The 18,364-nt window shown below is 40.2% G+C and overlaps 1 protein-coding gene across 1 annotated transcript in view; it reads left to right on the top strand.

Moving 5' to 3' along the window:
* Window positions 1–1,240: 1,240 nt before the first annotated feature.
* PAIP2B (poly(A) binding protein interacting protein 2B) overlaps window positions 1,241–18,364 on the top strand; it is a 48,608-nt gene continuing 31,484 nt past the window's right edge. Inside the window, exon 1 of the mRNA XM_003413672.4 lies at window positions 1,241–1,749. The gene's annotated coding sequence lies outside the window, so the exon portion shown is untranslated. The remainder of the gene's footprint in view (window positions 1,750–18,364) is intronic.

The following is an 18,364-nucleotide window of genomic DNA, read 5'->3' as shown; positions in this document are numbered from 1 at the left end:
TACTTCCAAAACAGACTTCTTCATTCTTCTGGCAGTCCATGGTATATTAAATATTTTTCACCAACACCATAATTCGAAGGCATCAGTTCTTCTTTGGTCTTATTCATTGTCCAGCTTTCCAATGTATATGAGGTGATTGAAGATGTCATGTCTTGGTTCAGGCACACCTTACTCTTCAAAGTGACATCTTTGTTTCTTAACACTTTAAAGAGGTCTTTTGCAGATTTGCCCAGTGCAATGTGTCATTTTCTTTCTTAACTACTGTTTCCATGGGGATTGACATATTTGTTTCTCAACACTTTAAAGAGGTCTTTTGCAGCAGACTTGCCCAATGTAATGTGTCATTTGGTTTCTTGACTACTGTTTCCATGGGCATTGATTGTGGATCCAAGTAAAATGAAATCCTTCACAACTTCAGTGTTTTCTCTGTTTATCATGATGTTGCTTATTGGTCCAGTTGTGAGGATTTTTGTTTTTTTTTTTTATGTTAAGGTGTAACCCATACCGAAGGCAGTAGTCTTTGATCTTCATCAGCAAGTGTTTCAAGTCCTCTTCACTTTCAGCAAGCAAGGTTGTGCCATCTGCACAATGCAGGTTGTTAATGAGTCTTCCTCCAATCCTGATGCCCCTCTCTTCTTATAGTGTAGTTTTTCAGATTATTTTCTCAGCCTACAGATTAAATAAGTATGCTTAAAGGGTACAATCCTGATGCACAACTTTCCCGATTTTAAACCACGCCATATCCCCTAGTTCTGTTCCAAAGACTGCCTCTTGGTCTACGTACAGGTTCTGCATGAGCACAAGTAAGTATTCTGGAATTCTCCTTCTTGGCAACGTTATTCACAATTTGTTAAGATCCACACAGTCAACTGCCTTTACATAGAGTCCTTAAGTTCACGAGGAAAATAAGATTTTATTTTTTAAAAGCAGTCAGGAAGTTAGGTTGTTTCTAGAAATGTGGACATGTCCCTCTGCTTCCTTCTGGCCTTCCAAGGAGCCCAACTCCCCGATTTTCCGTGCTGAAGCCCAGCAACAGGTCAGCGCCAGCCTGCTCAAAGCTCCTCCCCACGTAATTGACAGCTGGGGAAATCCCATTGACGTCCGCCCCCACCCTCGCTCCTCGTTGGACTGAGCTGCGCAACCTGGTGGGAGTGGCTGTGGGCTTAGCCAATGGGAAGAAGCAGAGCAAGAGCTTGTGTAAACAAACCCAGACCTGCTGCGGGTTTTGGCACCTCCCCCGCTACCCCACCCCCACCCCCGTGGGGGCCAAGGCATCCTTGGCCCAATTCCTATCCAGGACTAGTGTAGCGTCTTGTCAGCCAATCACACCCGGTGTGTTCCGCAAGGAGGCTCCCCGCTCCGAAGAAAAGAACTAGGAAAGTGAAAAGACAGATGTTATAACCAATCAGAGGCTGGAATTTCTGAGGGAGTGGGCGGGAACTACTTCACATTTAGACCAATAAACACTACATATGCCCTTCTAGGTGACTGAGCGGCATCCTCTTCAGTCCAATAGATGAATGGGGCGGTGCCCGGCAACCAATGGCTTGGGTTGGGGGCGGGGCGAAGAGCCAGTGTGCAGTAAGAGGTAACCTGGACAGTGGTAGCAGCGTTTCTCCCGTGCTGTGGCTCACGTTCTGGTGCTGAAGGCCGAGACTGTTCTGGCAGCGGCGGCCTCTGCGGCGACGGCTGAGACTCTCGAAGGAGTGGCGGAGTACGGTCTGAAGGAGGCGCCTCTGGCCAGCCCAGGTGGGCTCGTCGCCTGGGCTACGGAGGAAGGGACCCGTGGGGGATCGCCGCCGTCCGCGCTCTGGGGGCGCCCTGCGCCTCTCTTCCCGCCGCGGTCGGGACTGTGACGGGCGGCGCGCGCCTGCCCGAGCTCCTGTGGGAAGGGAGAGCCGGAGGGGTCCTGAGTCGTGGTCATCGGAGGGAAGGGGCGCCCGCTGGGGTCACCCCCTGTCCCTGGGACTGTATGTAGGCGGGCCTTACTTAGTGCCTTTTTCCCCCATCACAGGCACGCTGCCCACCCCCCAACTTCCCCGAACCCCTCAGCCTTCTTCTAACACTCGAGCTGGATTCCCTAGCTTGTGAGTCCCTCACTACCCCAGTGCAATAAAAAAACTGCACGGCAAATTGACCAGCGCTGCATACCCTCTCCAGGAGACGCGAAGGGGTGGAGTTGCGCATTTGTGCCCCTCCCCCATTCAGTGGGTACTCCCCCGCCCCCCACGTTATCTGCGTTTCCCTTACACCCTCCACCTTACGCTCTACTCCAGCCCTCATTCCCCAAACCTAGTTTGACTTGGGAACCCTGGCCATTTGTCTTCTGCCTTCTTTACGCGAGTGAGTCCTTCACCCTCCCACCCTCTAAATTTCATCCCCATCTCTTTTGGAAACTAACATTTTCCATTTGCCTCTTCCAGGCAACTGGAAGGTGAATATGAGAGAGGCAGGTATATACGGTACAGGGAGCTTTGCAAGGTTGGGAACTTTAATCTGTTTTGTTAGTGGTGAACTATTCTTGCCTTGCTTGAGATGGCATTTGATCGGTATACCTTTTCTAGAGTCTTTGTCCCAGCACAATTCTTTTGGTGGTAATTGCTGAAAATACATGTGAGAAGAGTTACTGGCAGCAAGGGTTTAAAATTTTTTTTTGTCTGTTTGTTTTTTGAGTAGATGAAATTGGATTATATTGTAAACAGCAGAACTAGGATGGCTGAGAATTTGCAGGAAAGGCCCGTCCACCCTAGCCTGTTATAAAACGTAGAACATACTTTAGTTGTATAGCACATTGTGATTTGAGCACACCCAACCTACGGGTAATACGTTTTGTTTAAAAGCAATAGTCCTCATTTTCACAGAGAACTTGTATTTACCTTCATAGTATATCAGTTTGGTTTTCAGCTGTGTTGGTTTTAGCCTTATGCTTCTAGATAATAGTGCAAACTGTGTTGAGTTTATATAAATTTTGCCAAGAATTTATGGGGAGAAACTAACTTACCACTCTTAGTTTTGATTGAGTTGTTAGAGGTTTGAAAATATTAATTTGCACATTGGACAGTGAGGCTTTTGTTTTGGGGGAAGGAGGAAATTAATTCTTGGGCTAAGCATGGTGGGCCTTTTTCCCAGAGGGTGTGTGTGAGAGAGTGCCTATGTGTCTAAAACCTTGTGAATTCTAACTGCTTAGTTTCATGACTTTACGTAAATTGAGATTGTTTTTTCTAGTTCTCAGTGGCAAAAGGTAAGCAGTGAGTTTAACATGTCATTCTGTTTTGGCCAGGATTTTGCAAGTTTTGTGACGAATTCTTATTGCTCTCCTTATCCTGTAACAAGTATGTCATTATGCTTCCTCGTATTTTACAATGGTAAGATTATATTTTGTATATAGGGAGATGTAAGTTTAATAGAGTACATTGAAAGGAATCTTTACTCTGAGGTGGCAGCATTGTCTAATAGATCATATGTTTGAGCCTTGTTAGTAAATCATACTACAAAAAGAAAGTTCTTAAAACTGTTTGAACAAGTGCCTAGGTGTCTAGAACAATAAAAAGAATCTACAACACAACTTTTAGCAGTCATTAAGGAAAAGTGCTGGACAAATTACCAATCTATGAGTTGATCACTGTTGTGAGTAAAAGGGCTGCAGTTGAAAACCAAAGTTAATGTTGTACAGTCTTTTCAGGTGTATTTGTGCTTAGAAATCATTCATTGGCTTATTTGCAAATGTAGAGGACTGTAATTATAAGTCCTGCTGGCGCACTGGCTAAGAGATCAGCTGCTAATCAAAAGGTTGTCAGTTCAAACCTACCAGCTGCTCTGTGGGAGAAAGATAGGGCAGTTTGCATCTATAAAAATTACAGCCTTGGAAACTCTATGGGGCAGTTCTATTCTATTTTATAGGGTTGCTATGAGTCGGAATTGATTCGATGGCAACGGGGTTTTTTTGGGGGGTATAGCTATGAATTCTTCATAGAGACCTTTTCCTTGAGGAGCTCACGGTTTAATGGAATAAAAAAAAAAAAAAAAGGAAAAGAGACCTGTAAACCAAGAAGTAAATGCAGAGGAGAAGGTTCTGTAGTAAAGGGTGAGTACAAGGCACAGAGGAATACTGTGGCCCTTGGTGCTCTGGCCTCTACTGAGCCTCCGGCCTCCTCTCCCACTGCTCTAGACTTCTTAAAGTGCTATTTCCTGAACCTGTCTGATCTTTTCACACCCCTGGGTCTCTGTAGCTGTTGTTCCCTTTCACTGAAAGCCTTTTCCACCCCTTATGTGCCTAGTGCGCTCCTATTCCGTCAAAATCTTTTTGAAGCCTACCACTAACCCAACCCAACCCACTGCCGTCGAGTCGATTCCGACTCATAGCGACCCTATAGGACCACTAGCCCCATCCAGATCATTGTTTTTTCTCACTGTTATTTCATTACAAATACAACCAGTGGCCGTTGAGTTGATTCCAACTCGTGGTGACCCCGTGTGTGTCAGAGTAGAACTGTGCTCCATAGGGTTTTCCATGGCTGATTTTCCAGGCCTTTCTTCTGAGGTGCCTCTGGGTAGACTCGAACCTCCAACTTTTTGGTTAGCAGCCAAGCGTGTTAACCATTTGCACCACTCAGATACTTCTCATTATAAGTAATTACTTGTAAATGACTCCTGGATTCCATTTCATGGTAACTCATCCCCCAAACTTTTATAAAATGTACCTGCAGCCTCTTAGATAATTCATCCACTCAACAAATTATTTATTAAGCACTTTTATAAGCCAGGCTCTGTTTTAGACTGTGGGTCTTATAATTGAGTAAGGAAGACAGAAAACAGTCTGGAACTCAGGGGAAGGTCCTAGATTGGAATACATTAAGTCCCCAGGTTATGGACAATGTCACCTTGCCCTTTAATGTTACATAGATTTGCCCTCATTTTGAAACGATTGAACCAACCCCTACTCGCAACAAATTCTTCATCACAGTCATCTTCATCTGCTGCACGTGCAGCTTGTAAATCACTGAAAAGGCTTTGAACCTTATCTTGCACTAACCAAACCAAACCTGTTGCCCTTGAGTCAATTTCGACTCATAGTGACCCTACAGGACAGAGTAGAACTGCCCCATAGGGTTTCCAAAGAGCGCCTGGTGGATTCAAACTGCTGACCTTTTGGTTAACAGCCATAGCTCTTAACCACTATGCTACCAAGGTTTCGTCTTGCACTAAAGTAAGGCTAAATAAGACCATATGCACCTGTTCCAACTTATATACAAATCCAACCTAAAGGCAGACTTAGGAACTGATCTTGTTTGTAACTCAGGGACTGCCTGTATTTCCCAAGAGAGAGCATCATCTTGGATTGGTTTGTCACCCTGCAAAATGAAGGGCCTCCATTGTGCAGAATTTTGAGCCAAGTCATGTCCTAGATGATTGTTCTCCCTTCAAGTTCAACCTGTAGGTTGTCCTCAGGTGGGACACTTAGCTCAGGTTCACTCACTTGTGGCCACAGTAGTAGGTTGGTTTCACACGTTATCTGTGGTACAGACTAGCATATGTAAAAAGAATCTCTTGGAGATCGTTTCTTCAGAAGACAGCTGACGGTACAGCAGTCTTTTGAGTTTCATAGACACTCTGTTCGATTCAAATACCTGTCTGACATGGTTTATACATAATGTTTAATAAAGCACCTAACAAAGTAATTGACACATGTCAAATATTCGGTAAATTTTCCCTTTGGTGTTGCATTCGACATTATCATGGTGTGATTTATTTGTTCATATGTCTGTCTCCCTTACTAGACCGTGAGCAGTGTCCATGTCTTCATATTTCTATCCTTCGCAGTTAGTACAGTGTCTGATTCATAGTAATAGATGCATGGACAGCTAACTTGAGGAATGCTTAACTCCTCCAAAATGGGTGGAAGGATGCAAAGGTTTCCCAAAGAAGGTATTGTTTGAGTTGACGCTTAAGGATAAGTAGGGATGTTCCCAGGTGAATAAAATCCTGATTCTGCATTCCAAACAGGGATCCGCAGGTGCAAAGGCACAAAGATATATATATATATAAATAAAAGTGATGTTTACCGAACACTTCAAGTAGATTTAAAAAAACAAACAAACAAATAAAAATCTCCTAAGGAAGAATCTGTGAATGGGCTTGGCCAGAGGACACGTCAGAACTGAGTTAACCATGAGAACAGCGGTGCAGTAGTGCGTGCAGGTTTTAGGAAGAGAGGGTAACACTGATTGTTGGTAGGATATCAGTATAAGAGTTTAGAAATACAGGTATTGAATTCTGGAACTGTTATGACATAGTGAAATCATTTCCTTCTTTACCATGTATGACCATAGCTCAAACGTGTCTCACACTGTTCAAGGTGCTGAGAATACAATCAAACTTATTCTCAAGGAGCTCACAAGCTAGCAAGGAAGACAGAAGGATGAACAATAATTTATGATGTGATAAGTGAGGTAGTGGAGACATAACTAAAATGCTGTCTAAACCAGGAGAAAGGAGTAATTAGTAATATCTGGAGTACTGGGGGAAACCCTGGCGGCATAGTGGTCAAGGGCTATGGCTGCTAACCAAAAGGTTGGTAGTTCAGATCCACCAGACACTCCTCGGAAACCCTACGAGGCAGTTCTACCCTGTCCTGTAGGGTCGCTATGAGTTGGAATCGACTCAACGGCAACGGGTTTTTGGTTTGGAGTGCTGGGGGAAGATTTTCAGATGAGGTGATATTTGAACAAGACTCACCACTCTGGTGGTGAAGAGTTCACTAGACTGAAAGTAGGGACTTGTTAAAGAGTTAATATTTTTATGGTAGGAAAGACTTCAGAATTACCCATATTTTGCCATGTCTGTTGTGGGTGCTCAACTAATGATTACATTTATTCAAGCAGTTTCCCTGAACATAAGATGTGAATTGTTACACCATAATAGAAGTATTTTGTGTCCAAGTAAATTGGGTTAAACAAAGGTTTCTGTGATGGCAGGATTTCTCAGCGCTTCTATTATATTAATGTCCTTTGTGAATTGTGGATCTCCAAAAGGGGTATATTGTATCCCAAACCACTTACCATGGTTCCCCCCTGTACTATACCTAAACATCTTTGGAACAGAATTATATGAGACAGTTTGGGGAATGATGAATGAAGGTACATTTTTACCAAACTGAGGTTTATCAGTGGTCTCTCTGTACAATTTCTCCTGAATAATTTTATAGGAAAGCAGAAGGAACATTTGGAGGGAAAAATACATTCTAGCCAAGTGATTGTCATCTTGGTCAGTAAGTCTCAAAAGTTAAAAAATTTATCATATCCATCCCCCTTGAAAAGTGTGACTTATTTATATTTTGAAATTCCGAAGATGATTAGAGATACCCTCAAGTGTTACAGAACCAGAGTGGAAGTCAGTGCTGGTGGCAGAGGCAAAGGATATCTTGAAAGTGAGAATCTTCTAGCCCGAGAGAATGTCACTTTTTTTTTAACTAATTTATTGTGCTGTAAGTGAAAGCTTACAAATCAAGTCCATCTCTCATACAAAAAGTTACACACACCTTGCTATGTACTCCTAGCTGCTCTCCGCCTAATGAAACAGCACGAGGGAATGTCACTTTTATTATGCATTATTTTAGGCCAAACTGGACATACATTTTGCCAGTTATATATTACACTGAAGAACACACATAAAATCCACACCCTCTCTGACTCTCAAGTTTTGGAGGTTGTTTGCCAATGTTCTTCTTTCAATAAGTTCTGATTATATGAGCATTAGGGACTGAACTTTTATACTGCAATTGTATTTAATAAAGCTGTCAAATTCTGACTGTGTGATTAATTCCTGAGGTAGTATTACAAATTAGGGAAGCAGTGGTAATGTTTTTGGCACACTGAATCTGAAGTCAGAAGGTCTAGGTTTGGAATTGTCTCTGCCAGCTTTCTATTTGTATGTCCTTGGGCTCAGCTGCCTAACCCATCTGTTGCCTCCTTTTCCATTTTCATAAAATGAGAATACCTAGGGCTACTGTAAGAATTAAATGATGCACGTAAAAATACTTGGTGAACTCTAAAGCACTACGCAAATATAAGACAGACCAAAGGCATGTGTCCAGCTTGAGTCAACAATCTTTTCAATTTTGTAGTAGAGACCTAGTGCATGATGTTTCCTGTTGTAAAATTAGAATAGACTGATATGCATTAAAAAAGAAAAACCCCAAAGCACTGTATAGATCCACGTACTAAGATAATGGTTGACATTTTGATGGATATATTTAATACATTCAGTGCATATTTGCATGTGTATACATGTATATGCATTTTTTTAATATAGAAATGAATGTATCTTGGGTGTTCTGTTTCGTCACTTTATTTTTATGAGTTAAATCCTCCAGGAGTAACATTTTAAACCTTAATCTGTGTATAATTTACGGTATTTTTGTGTGACAGTAAGGATTCCATTTATTTTTCTCTTCCCTTCCCTCTTTTGAAGGGCTAACTAGTTGTCCCGCTACGCTTTGTTAAATGATCTTTCTTCACTATTTGAAATGCAACTTTTAACATGAACTAGATTCCTATTACTGTGCAATAGCTCCCATTCTCTCCTCCCCCCAGCTCCTAGTAACTATTAATGAACTTTTGTCTGTATGGATTTGCCTATTCTAGATATTTCACATAAGTAAAAAAAAAAAAAAAGGGACCATACAATATTTGTCCTTTTGCAACTGACTCATTTCACTCACCATAATGTTTTCAAGGTTCATCCATGTCATAGCATGTATCAGAATTTCATTTTCCTTTATGGCTTAGTAATATACCACATTTTGCTTATCTGTTTGTCTGTTGATGGACACATGGGTTGTCTCCACCTTTTGTCTGTTGTGAATAGTCTTGCAGTGAATATTAGTGTACGAGAATCTGTTTGAGTACCTGCTTTCAAGTCGAGTCTTAAGTGTACATACCTAAGAGTAAAATTGCTCAGTCATATGGTGATTCTATGGTAACTTTTTGAGGGAACACCAAAATTTTTTGTAGCGGCTGCACCATTTTACGTTTCCACCAGCGGTGAGTGAGGGCTTCAGTTTCCCCACATCCTCACCAACACTTGTTAGTGTCCGTGTTTCTGCCAATAGCTATCCTGACAGATGTGAAGTGGTATCTCATTGTGGCTTATTTATTAAGATTATTCCCAAGAATTTTGGATGTTTTTATAGTGTTATAAATTGGATCTTTTTTCCATTTATCTTCTCTAACTGGTTGTTACAGGTTTATACAAAAGCTGTTGATTTTTTAAAATGTTTATTTAACCAGTCTTGTTATTAAGTTCTTTGTTTCTTATACTTTTCAGTTGATTCTTAGTCTTGCTGAAAAATCAAAATCATAAGATAATCTTGCCTCTTTGAATACTTATACCTCTGATCTTGTTTTCTTGACTAATTGCGTTGGATGGTAGCACTCAACAAAGTGAAATGGTGGTCATGATGGTGCATATTCCTGGTTTTTTCCTATTTTTCATGGGAATGCACTAAAGCTTGGGGCAGGGTGATGCTTAGGTAAGTAAACTGATTACATTAAAGGTGCTTGATTTTATTCCTCTTTAAAATGAATTTTATTAAAATTAGATTTTGAATTTTAATAAACATATTTCTGGCAACTATTGAGATGACCACATAGTTTATTCTCCTTTGCCTGTTAATATGTTAAAATAGATTTTTATATTTCTTAATTTTAAACCATCCTTGCATTTCTGGGCTGAACCTTACTTGATCAAAGTTTTTTTGTTTTATGTTTAAATAAATTCCTTGATTTTATTAGCTCATTTTATTTGAAATTCTGCATTTATATCATGCAGTTTTGTGATTTTCTTTTGTGCTATTTTTGTTTGGTTTCATGTGTTGAGCTATCTAATATGCAAATAATTAGAACACTCTTTTCATTTCTCTATACTCTGAAAGGAAACCCTGGTGGCATAGTGGTTAAGTGCTACAGCTGCTAACCAAAAGGTCAGCAGTTCGAATCCGCCAGGCACTCCTTGGAAACTCTATGGGACAGTTCTACTATGTCCTATAGGGTTGCTGTGAGTCGGAATTGACACGACGGCAGTGGGGTATTTTTTTTTGGATATACTTTGAAACAATTGCATGAGAGTTATCTACTTTTTAAAGTAGGAGTTTTGTGGACTATCAATTTGTATTGCCCACTCTTTAAAATGCAGTAATCTGAGGGAAAATGAAGTTTTAGTGTAGTGATTTACTGTAAACAGGAGCAGAACAGAATGTAATTATCTAGTGAGATCTTGCTTTTGTCTGATAGTGGTGTTCTTGGTGTCTTTTTATTACACTCTCCATCTAAGGATTTGTGGGAATGTTGTTCTAATATTAAACAGATGTAACTGGTTAGTTCTGCAGCCTTGCAGATATACAGAATGTGCCTACTAGGGCTCTGCTTTGTCCCCACTGAAAGCAAAGAAGTAACGCAGTAAAATTTTTGGCTAGACGCCTCTGAAGAGTGAGATGTTCTGGTTTAATTCTATTAACTTGAAAGTATAAAAAGGTAAAAAAAAAAAAAAAAGCTTTAACTCCTTGTTGAATACAATTCTAAAACATAGCAAATGATTCCGCTTTTCTTCTCTAGTGAGTTTGGTATATTCAGACCTGGTTGGTATTTTATTGGAGCCCTGGTGGCATAGTGGTTAAGCTTTTGGGTGCTCACCAGAAGGTCGGCAGTTCAAATCCACCAGCTGCTGCTTGGAAACCCTATGGGGGCAGTTCTCCTTGGTCCTGTAGGGTCATTGTGAGTCAGAATTGACTCAGTAGCAGTGCGCTTGGTTTAGTTTTGTTGTTTTATTATTGCACTCCTTGAGCGTCTAAGAATCACCATTCCCAGAAACCCAGTGCTGTCGAGTTGATTCTGACTCATAGCGACTCTGTAGGACAGAGTAGAACTGCCCCACAGAGTTTCCAAGGAGCACCATTATGAAGATGCTTTTCCAGAACTTTAGATGTAAGAGGATGTAAAAGGTTAGATCAGGCTGGATGGGAACTGATGCCCATAAGTATAGTTTTCAGGCTAAATCTCTGACTGTGGCTTGTTTTCTTTTATTTAACTCATAAAATAAACACATTGGTTTGAGGGAAGGTGTTATGAGGGGATTGTGTCTTTTAGTTGAATGTCTTTATTTCAAATCAAGATGGAATATACAGCACCCTGGCTTTGGACCTACTTAAGGCAACCCATTTTTCTCTTTGCGTTATACCAGTGGTTCTCAGACTTGAGCTAGCATCAGAGTCAACTGGAGGACTTGTTACCACACAGATTGCGGGGCCCCACCCCAGAGCTTCTTATTTTGTAGATTTGGGGTGGGGCCTGAAAATTTGCGTTTGTAACAAGTTCTTAGGTAATACTGATGATGCTGCTGGTTCTGGGACTACATTTTGAGAACCAGTGCTGTATACTAATGGTAGGTTCTAGAAGAAAGCACTGTTTGGTCAGGGAGTATAAGAAGCACACAGGTTATGCAGCAAATCATGAAAGATTCAACCCTCTGCTACCAGTACACTATTGAGTTCATGTAATGAGCAATACACAGTGACATAACAATTCTTGTTTTATCATTGATGTTGTAACAAGGAGGGAATCTCCTACAATGTGTAATTTTAGACTATCAAGTGAAAGTCCTTTTTGTTTGCAGGGCTTAGAGACCAGGGGATTCTCCTCAAAAGGGATTTAGTGATTAACCCCAGGAGAATAGGGGCTTTTCATATCTCCCTTTTGTCTCTGCCATCGCTTAGCATTTAGCCTTGGAAGGGTTCAGTAAATTTTTTTTTTAACTCATAGAGGGCTTTAAATGTTTATTAAATTGAAAGTTTTGTGTGTTTTTAAAAGATATTAGCCATGCTTATTCTTAAGGTTTTTAAACTCAATTAAGGGAATAAGGGAAGCTTTTTCCAAAAAGGAGAAATCACTGGAATTATTTTATTTTACTGAAATATGGGAGAATATAGTCTGCTTCATAAAACATCAAGTGTGCAATGGATTATCTTTTTTTTTTTTTAGCGATTGATCATTGCATTGAGTTAATGCTAATAAAAATAGTTCTTGTAATCTCACCGGAGATGAAGAATAAAGGCCAAAATCTTGAATGTAGCATAGAAGCTGGATGCTGGAGACAGTTGTGAAGCGAAACACACACTCACATGTATTTTTAAATTATCATTATTATTACCTAAAGACAAAAATGCCTGTTTTCTCAGATACCTGTGCTGAATTTAGGTATCACATATAGAAGCCCTTGGACTGGAAAAAAAGGAAACTTAGAAGCCACCCCTTTTCTTCCAGGAGTTTTGCTTCAACAAGTTTTTCTTGCCTGTCAACTCTCTAATTTCCATTGTTCCACTGCTAATAGCCTTGGTTTTCTAGTTGGCTAGCTGGTCCAGCATAAACTGATGGAGGAATGACTGGTATTACAAACAGTAGGCTGGGCAGATTCTCTATTTGGAAGCATTCCTGTTATCCTTTCCCCCCACCCCCGCCCACTGAGGGAAGAAGTTGGGTGAGGAAAAGGAGGGTAAAACTAGATTCTACACTGTGGTTGCCAAACCTGGCTGCACATCAAAAACAACCTAGGACCTTTTTAAAATACATGTATAGATTTGAGGGCTATACCCCCAAGTCTTCTGAATCATAATCTACTAGAATAGAATTGGGGGTTCTGTATTTTTAACAACTTCCTCAAGTAATTTTATGCAGTCAGGTGGGCTCTAAGCCTCAAACCAGACCAGTGTTGGTCCCCAGTGAATTTTCACCAGCCCATGGTAAAATAAGAAAAATAAGGACCACATGCTATTTTTCATGAAGTTAAACTTATTCAATTTAAAGAATTGGCCTTTGCATTCAAATTAGGGCCTTCCTGCATTTTTTTGTGCTACAATGTCCTTTTATAAAATAATATTGACAAGAATGTTTTTACTGACCTTCCCACCTATTGCCGTGAAGTCAATTCTGACTCACAAGGACCCTATAGGACAGAGGAGCACTGTCCCATAGGGTTTCCAAGGGTGTAATCTTTACAGAGGAAACCCTGGTGGTGTAGTGGTTAAGAACTATGGCTGCTAACCAAAAGGTTGGCAGTTTGAATCCACCAGCCGCTCCTTAGAAATCCTATGGGGCAGTTCTGCTCTGTCTTGTAGGGTCATTATAGGTAGGCATTGACTCAATGGCAATGGGTTTGGTTTTTTTTTTCCTTTTTTTTTTAACCTTTACAGAAACAGACTGCCGCGTCTTTCTCCTGAGGAGCAGCAGGTGGGTTCGAACCACCAACTTTTTGGTTAGCAGCCGAGCACCACCAGGGCTCCTTTACTGACCTTACTTGGTTAAAGGAAAATAAAATTGTAATCCTGTGTTGTCTTCAGAATATTTTAGGAAATTTAGACTGAGTACCTCTGATCTAAACTATTTTTGGAAATTCTTTTAAAAATACCTTGGAATACAGGTTCATAATTCTTATCCAAAACCCTTGGGGCCAGACAAGTTTCCAAATCCAGAATTTTTCCGATTTTGAAAGATGCTTTTTCTGTATGTTATGTAATGCCCCCAGAGGATCTGGAGCAGTACCCTCAGTGATACATATTAATGTTTCTGAGCAAAATAGGAGTAGTCACACTAAGGAGGAGAAATAAAGACTCCATCCCCAAAACTATTGCCCTGAGATAATCTTTAAACCTTAAACCAAAAATATCCCCTGAAGTCTTTTTAAAACCAAACAATAGTTTAGAATGTTTGCGTTAAGCATTATGTTCTTTTAAGATCTATCTATAGAGGCTCAAGTTGACAACAACTCAGAAATATAAGATGGGAAATTTGGCAGCAGTGACTTTATATTAGTGGGGGAGGAACAACTCAGAAAAGGATGTTGAGAATAGTTGCACAACTCATAGAATGTAATTGCTGTCACTGAATTGCACATGTAGAAACTGTTGAATTGGCAGTTCAGAATATGCTGTATATATTCTCAACAACAACAAAACTAAAATAAAATATTTTTAAAAAGAATTTAAAAATAATAATTCTCAAAAAGTTCTGTCGGACAGTACTGCTCTATATCAGGCACTGGCAAATTACAGTCCACCATCTGTTTTGTTGGAACACACACACACGAAATAATAAAACAAACACTCTATAGCTTCAGTGAAAAAGGAAGATTGAAGGAGAGTTGATGCATTTGAATTGTGGTGTTGGCGAAGAATTTTGAACATACCACGGATTGCCAGAAGAGCAAACAAATCTGGCTTGGAGGAAGTACAGCTAGAATGTTCCTTAGAAGTGAAGATGGTGAGACTATGTCTTGCGTACTTTGGACGTATTATCAGGAGGGACCAAACTCTGTAGAAAGACATCATGCGGGGCAAAGTAGAGAGTCAGCGAAAAAAGATCCTCAGTAAGATGGATTGACACAGTGGCTGCAACGGTGGGTTCAAATATAGAATGATTGTGAGTATGGCGCAGGACCATGCAGTGTTTCATTCTGTTGTACATAGGGTCGTTATGGGTTGGTGGTAGCTGGGCACTATCTAGTTCTTCTGGTCTCATGCTGGTAGAGTCTCTGGTTTATGTGGTCCTTTAGTCTCTTAAGCTAATATTTTCCTTGTGTCTTTGGTTTTCTTCATTCTCCTTTGCTCCAAGTAGATGGGACCAATTGACGTATCTTAGATGGCTGCTTACAAGCTTTTAAGACCCCAGACGTGTAGCAAGCTTTTATGCCTAGCGTATAGCTTATATCTCGTGAGGAGAATTTTATAGCTACCTGGTGCTATTAAATGATAAAATAGCAAACAAAAATGTATTTTAAAAATTTCTAGAACTGATTTTTTCCCCCTTAAACATAATTTAGCCTGACAAAAACAGATTCCTAAGTGGGAGTCCCAGAGTGGTACAAACGATTAATGCACTCAGCTGTTAACAGAAAGGTGAGAGGTTCAAGTCCACCAGAGAAGAAAGGCCTGGCAATCTACTTCCGACAAGTCAGCCATTGAAAATCCTATGGAGTACAGCTCTACTCTGACACACATGGGCTGCCATGAGTCAAAGCCAGGCTGACTCGGCTCTATGGGCGATTCGATGGCAAGTGTCTGGCTTTGGGAAATAACTTTCATACACTGGCGCCTCAATGAACAGTGCGGGCCACAGATCCTAGACCCTAAGAGTGTGGATTTTCTGCCTAGGAAATGAGATTTAAATACAGCCGTCTAGAAATGGCAGTTGTCAACAAATTATTGAGGGCCCAGTAGTACACAGAGGCATACTAGAAGCTATAAAAGACTTGACTCTCACCCTCAGGGAACTTCCAAAGTTATAAATAAATAGACTATTCTCAAAACAAATAATGAGTAATACCTCATGGGGGCACAGTGGAGGAGACCTAAGGCAAAGATTATATTCAGGCTTCTGTAGTGGCATTTCTGATGTGATTATGCACTTAAAAAACAAGTCAAATTGTCATCAATCAATCTAAGACATTTAGAGGCTTTTGTTTTGTTGGTGAGAAAAGTTATACATATTTTCTATATAATCGTTTGCCCATAGGAATGTTTTTGATTAATGGTATCTGTTAAAGACTTCAGTTCACAATTATTTTCCCTGTTAATAGTATATAATATCTTTTAGGAGCTAGATATGCTGACCACCATTTGATGTTATCCTGGGAAGACAATTCATTGCCATTAACTCTGAGGGGAATGGAGCTTGGGGTGCAGAGAGCTTGCCACTGACTGTTGGCATGTCTGTTGATTCTACCGTTGGGAGTGCCTTTAAATGCTTTATGGAGTACATTTTATATCTGTTTTGTACATTTCCAATAGGGTAATAGTTTCATCACACTACACCCATGGGCAGCGTTTCCAAAAGTCTGTGGGTTGGTAGAAGTTAGGAAAAAAAAAAAAATGAATAAATGAATGAATGAAATGCTTGATAAAATAAAGTTCAATAGGACTTCCCAAAGTAATGGATTCACCTAACCATGGAATTTTTTTGTGAAGAGCATTTCATAAGACTGATGTTTTATAGAACACCAGCCTGGAAACTGCTGAAGTAGAAATTAGTGTAATTAGGATTTGGATCTATTCCAAGTACAGTTTGCCACTATGGGAGGCTTAGTTCTTAGTCTTTGCTCTATATCAGAATCACTTTAGCACTTAACAAGCACCATTCAAATTTTGGCCCTTGGTTTAGGGCTACCAAATGAGAATATCTGAAAGGCGAAGTTATGGAAAAGTTTCCAGGTGATTCTGATGCACTCCAGGGATTGCAAACCACAGAATTAGAATATGCCTTCTCACGACTTACTAAATGCGTTTTTAATCCTATTTGAGTATGCTTCGGTTTTGTTTTCTTGGCTCTGTTCCAGGGACCAGACTCTAGCTATAATTAAATTCAGTGTTATCATTCTTCTCAGAGTGTCTGCACCCAGATTTCAGGTTCCATTTCATCAGTGGGGCAAATCTGTAGGCCAGAAAAGGAACACCTTAAACAATAATAGGAAAGAGATCGTATTGTATTTATATTGTGTTTCTAATCTGGCAATCTCGAGTTTAATGTAGAAGATGCTCCAGTTTGTAGTTCACTTTTGTTTTTAGTATATTTTACTATTAGGAATCACAGAAATGATTTTCTTCCTTTTTTTTACTTTCTTGTCAACTAGAAAGTTTTTGAAAGCTTGTCAACTTCTGATTGTAGAGGAGTTCAGTTTTCCTGTGGGCTTAACAAGCCACTGACATTTCATTTGCGAGCACATTTCTTGTATAAAAGGGAAGATAACTAATGTGGGAGTATTTGTGCATTGAGGTCAATATAGGAAAGCTTAGCAGGGTAATTACTTCCTTATATTCTGTTAAAGTCAGTGAACTTCTTAAACAAATGAATTTACAAAAGAAATCTTATTCTCTGGGATAAGATCATTCTAATTAGAGATTGACCTGGGTTCCTGTTTTTTTTTAAACCTCTGTATACGTATCTAGGAGACACTGAGTAGCACAAACTGGTAAGCATTCAACTATTAGCTGAAAGATTGGTGGTTTGAACACACCAGGAGGTACCTCAGAAGAAAGGCCTGGCAATCTGTTTCCAAAAGGTCACACCCTTGAAAACCCTATGGAGCAGTATCCACACATGGGGTCGCCATGAGTTAGAATAGATTTGACAGCAACTAACAACAACAATATACATATCCTACATGCCGTCCTCACCCACCCCCCAAAAAGCTGAACTACTTACTACTGCCTATTTTCCTATTCTACCTCCCACCAAATAATGGAGAAAATCTGATGAGTTTATTTACCTAGGAAAAGAAGACTTTTTAAAACAAGGAGACGGAGAAATTATTTTAGCACAAAGTATAACATGGCATATTAAGATATGTTCTGCATGAATTTAAAAGGCTCTGTAAAATTATTTCTTGTATTGCTTATGTAAGGAGCCCTGATGGTACAGTGGTTAAGCACCCAGTTACTGACCGAAAGGTCAGTGATTTGAATCTACCAGCTGCTCCAGGGGAGAAAGATGTGGCAGTCTGCTTCTATAAAGATTACGGCCTTGGAAACCCAACGGGGCAGTTGTGCTCTATCCTGTAGGGTTGCTATGAGTTGCAATCAACTTGATGGCCATGGGTTTTTAGTTTGGTATTGCTTATGTAACTTTAAAATGTGTATACATGTACATGGGGTTGCCATGAGTCAGCATCAACTTGATGGCAACTAACAGCAACTACTAATACGTGTGTGTGTGTCCCTGGGTGGCACAAATGATTAAGCACTCGATTATTAACTGTAAGGTTGGTGGTTCAAACTCACCGAGAGGCACCTCGGAAGACAGGTCTGATGATGATGCTTTCAAAAGTTCACAACCTTGAAAACCGTATGGAGCAGTTCTACTCTGCACACTTGGGGTCACCATGAGTCGAAACTGACTTGACAACAACATATATATATATATATGTCACAAACACATGTAAGTATGTTGCAAAAAAAAGTAGAAGAGAAAACAAAAAGAAAGTCAGAATTTGGAATGTTTATCTAGCAATTGTCAGAGCGGAGAAGACTTATGATTGGGGGACATAAAACATTCCTGCTACCAAGGAATTGAAGCCTCCTGCCATGGAGTAAGAATGTTTAACGTGGCTTCATAATGGGATAAAATCTCCCTCTCGATACTCTTCTCCTTCTGATTTTGTGCTCACCATGCAACCATCTGTTACTAATTAAGAATCCCAGGCATTTGGATTTTGAATTACGGGAGTGTATTACCTACTCAAATAAATAAGTAAATAAATATCCCTTCCTGCATTCCCGCTATCAATTATTCCCCCCTCTGTTGTATTTGTAGCCTCTCCCTCTCTA

This window comes from Loxodonta africana, chromosome 15, assembly GCF_030014295.1.
Source record: "Loxodonta africana isolate mLoxAfr1 chromosome 15, mLoxAfr1.hap2, whole genome shotgun sequence".
Classification (NCBI taxonomy): Eukaryota; Metazoa; Chordata; class Mammalia; order Proboscidea; family Elephantidae; genus Loxodonta; species Loxodonta africana.
Note: the sequence above shows the minus strand (reverse complement) of the source record. Positions and strands in the feature narration are given on the sequence as shown.